Source organism: Astyanax mexicanus, unplaced genomic scaffold (genome assembly GCF_023375975.1).
Source record: "Astyanax mexicanus isolate ESR-SI-001 unplaced genomic scaffold, AstMex3_surface scaffold_91, whole genome shotgun sequence".
NCBI lineage: Eukaryota > Metazoa > Chordata > Actinopteri > Characiformes > Acestrorhamphidae > Astyanax > Astyanax mexicanus.
Window position 1 is genome coordinate 3,472 of NW_026040101.1, and position 4,029 is coordinate 7,500.

Below are 4,029 nucleotides of genomic sequence, written 5' to 3' on the forward strand. Positions count from 1 at the left end.
GCTCGAAAAGTCGAAAAAATGACTAAGTCCAACTTGGTCTACCAGTGGTAGGCTCGAAAAGTTGAAAAAATGACTAAGTCCAACTTGGTCTACCAGTGGTAGGCCCGAAAAAGCTGAAAAAATGACTAAGTCCCACTCGGTCTACCAGTGGTAGGTCGAAAAAGTGCGAAATTTTTCTAAGTCCCCACTTTTGGTCTACCATTTCACGCCAAAAACTAGTGAGGGTGGCGAGCTCCAGGATTTCTGACCCCCTTCGCCCGACTCCCTTGCCCGACGAAGGTGCACTCCGGTCGGCCTCGGAGCGAGTTCGCCCGCGCTCTGGAGGATTTTTCGTCGGGGGGTTTTTCAAAGGGGTGCCGTCGGACTGTTGAGGAGAGTGGCAATGACTAGGGGTCCAAGCACTGGAGATGATTCTCCATTCATTTCTAAGCATGGCAGAGCTTAAATAAAGCCCCAATAATGGTTCCAAAGTGGATTTTTGGACACTATAACACGGACCCGATCCTACCCGACCAAGAAGCTCCGCAGGTCGGCCTCCGTCCCGCCCCCCGCCCCCCAGGCGGTACGGAGGAAAAACCAAACTTCCAGAGACGGTTCCAGGGGGGGTATCTCTTTCATTATTTTGACCCGATCGAATGGACTACCGAGCCCGCCTGGGTAGGCAACCGCGCGGCCCTCCGTGGCCACTGTGCGCGGTGCGTTCCTACCCGACCCAGCGGGTTAGCCTCCAGGGGGGTCCTCCGTCAGGGGGAGGACCTTTCCGAACCTATCCGAGGGAGTCGTAGACGGCCCGTCTATATCTCAATCTGCCCTACACGATAACCGGTCGGCCCGGAGCCGTCGGACTCGGATGCCTCGGTGGTCCTCGCGTCCAACCGAGCTCCAGCACCCGGCTTCAAAAAGCTCCGGACCCCCGGTTTCGGAACGAGCGTTTCCTTGTTATCCCCGAAGCAAGCGGGAACTCGCGCAGCGGAGTTGCCACACTAATTTCCACTGGGAGCAATGAGGGGTGAGCTCGGACGAGCCTCTCCGCCCGTCCCCCCCTCCCCGGGGGGTCCTTCGGACGGTACGGGGCCGATCCCTCTCCCCTCTAAGAACCAATGGTTTTTTCTGTGACAAAAACCACTCGCAGCAACCTGGTTGATCCTGCCAGTAACATATGCTTGTCTCAAAGATTAAGCCATGCAGGTCTAAGTGCACACGGAAGGTACAGTGAAACTGCGAATGGCTCATTAAATCAGTTATGGTTCCTTTGATCGCTCCACACGTTACTCGGATAACTGTGGTAATTCCAGAGCTAATACATGCAAACGAGCGCTGACCGGTCCTCTCTCGGGGGGGCCGGGATGCGTGCATTTATCAGACCCAAAACCCACCCGGGGGGACCCGCGAGGGTTTCCCCCGGCCCTTTGGTGACTCTAGATAACCTCGGGTCGATCGCGCGCCCACCGCGGCGGCGACGTCTCATTCGAATGTCTGCCCTATCAGCTGTCGATGGTAGCATAGGGGGCTACCATGGTGACCACGGGTAACGGGGAATCAGGGTTCGATTCCGGAGAGGGAGCCTGAGAAATGGCTACCACATCCAAGGAAGGCAGCAGGCGCGCAAATTACCCATTACCGACACGGTGAGGTAGTGACGAAAAATAACGATGCAGGTCTCTTTCGAGGCCCTGTAATCGGAATGAACGTATCCTAAACACATGGGTGAGGACCCATTGGAGGGCAAGTCTGGTGCCAGCAGCCGCGGTAATTCCAGCTCCAATAGCGTATATTAAATTTGCTGCAGTTAAAAAGCTCGTAGTTGGACTTCGGGAGTGGGCTGGCGGTCCGCCGCGAGGCGAGCTACCGCCTGTCCCAGACCCTGCCTCCCGGCGCCCCCCGGATGCCCTTGGTTGGGTGTCCGGTCCTCAGGGGTCCGGAGCGTTTACTTTGAAAAAATCAGAGTGTTCAAAGCGGGCACCAAACTCGCCTGAATGCCTGAGCTAGGAATAATGGAATAGGACTCCGGTTCTATTTTGTGGGTTTCCTGAACCAGGGCCATGATTAAGAGGGACGGCCGGGGGCATTCGTATTGCGCCGCTAGAGGTGAAATTCTTGGACCGGCGCAAGACGGACGAAAGCGAAAGCATTTGCCAAGAATGTTTTCATTAATCAAGAACGAAAGTCGGAGGTTCGAAGACGATCAGATACCGTCGTAGTTCCGACCGTAAACTATGCCGACCCGCGATCCGGCGGCGTTATTCCCATGACCCGCCGGGCAGCGTGCGGGGAAACCAGAGTCTTTGGGTTCCGGGGGGAGTATGGTTGCAAAACTGAAACTTAAAGGAATTGACGGAAGGGCACCACCAGGAGTGGAGCCTGCGGCTTAATTTGACTCAACACGGGGAACCTCACCCGGCCCGGACACGGAAAGGATTGACAGACTGATGGCTCTTTCTCGATTCTGTGGGTGGTGGTGCATGGCCGTTCTTAGTTGGTGGAGTGATTTGTCTGGTTAATTCCGATAACGAACGAGATTCCTTCGTGCTAAATAGTTACGCGGCCCCCCGCGGTCGCGGTTAACTTCTTAGAGGGACCAGTGGCGTATAGCCACGCGAGATGGAGCAATAACAGGTCTGTGATGCCCTTAGATGTCCGGGGCTGCACGCGCGCCACAATGGCCGGGCCAGCGTGTGCCTACCCTACGCCGAGAGGCGCGGGTAATCCGCTTAAACCCGTTCGTGACGGGGATTGGGGATTGCAATTATTCCCCATGAACGAGGAATTCCCAGTAAGTGCGGGTCATCAGCTCGCGCTGATTAAGTCCCTGCCCTTTGTACACACCGCCCGTCGCTACTACCGATTGGATGGTTATGTGAGGTCCTCGGATCGGCCACGCCGGGGCTCCTTCGCGGGGCCTTGGTGCTGTGCTGAAAAGTCGATCGAACTTGATCATCTAGAGGAAGTAAAAGTCGTAACAAGGTTTCCGTAGGTGAACCTGCGGAAGGATCATTACCGGGACTTGGGTTGGTAGTGTCTCCCAGTAGGCGCGACTCCCATTTCCACAAACAAAAAATGTTCAAGCCACGGCCCGACGTTGGGAACTACAGGGATTCCCTTCGGCCTTTTAATGACTTGATCGAAAAACGGTGTCCTGAGCAAAAAACGTGTTTTACGGCCAAAGGGAGACGGGTACCTGGCCCCCGAAGTCCGTCTGCGGGGTTTCTTACTCCGGAGGCGGCTCGGCGGCGCGGTTTGATGACCCCGAGTTCGCTTAGGCGTTCCGGGGCGCCCGTACCCGCGGCTGCCGTAAAACATTATTTCAAACCGTCACTTTTTGTGTCTGTTGGTTACATGGCTTCGAAACAAAAACAACCATAAAGAGTACAACTCTTAGCGGTGGATCACTTGGCTCGTGCGTCGATGAAGAACGCAGCCAGCTGCGAGAACTAATGTGAATTGCAGGACACATTGATCATCGACACTTTGAACGCACATTGCGGCCCCGGGTCAATCCCGGGGCCACGCCTGTCTGAGGGTCGCTATTCCAATCTATCGGACCTTTTCGTTCCGTCTCCCTCTTCCCTCCGGGGAAGAGTTAAGAGACGGTTCGAGGGGACCGCGGCTGGAGGTTCGCAGGTGCCCGATCCGAGGCGCCTTCGTCTTCCTAAAAGCAGACTCGGTCAGGTTCCCTTCTCGTTCGGGACTCGACAAAAGCCGCTCGACGGGCTTGATCGCGGGGGAAAAGACTTTCGTCCACCCCTCTCGCCTTCGTCTCCGTTGCCCAGCGATGGGTCTCGGAGGCCGGCTTTCCACACACCGTCCTCTACCGTTCCTCGTTCCGGCGAGGGGAGAGGTGGCGGCGATCCGTGGAGAGACGTCGTAGCGACGGCTGCCGGTGGGTTTTACCCTCTCTGGCTGCCCGTTACGCGCGCCGTCTCTCCGTCGGCGGATCTCCGTCCTCCCTCTCCTTTTCGTTCGGGCCGAGAGCGCGGCAAAAGAGAGGTTGGTAGGATAGCTCCGGTAGAAGGCGAAGAGGGGGGCTTA

General features: G+C 56.6%; 2 non-coding genes across 2 annotated transcripts; both read left to right on the forward strand.

Moving 5' to 3' along the window:
- The first annotated feature begins 1,133 nt into the window (after positions 1–1,133).
- LOC125798896 (18S ribosomal RNA) lies at positions 1,134–2,997 on the forward strand. Its single transcript, XR_007437684.1, has one exon. It is a non-coding gene; the product is annotated as an 18S ribosomal RNA (ribosomal RNA).
- A 373-nt stretch (positions 2,998–3,370) lies between these two features.
- LOC125798885 (5.8S ribosomal RNA) lies at positions 3,371–3,524 on the forward strand. The gene has a single exon (XR_007437675.1). It is a non-coding gene; the product is annotated as a 5.8S ribosomal RNA (ribosomal RNA).
- Positions 3,525–4,029: the final 505 nt, after the last annotated feature.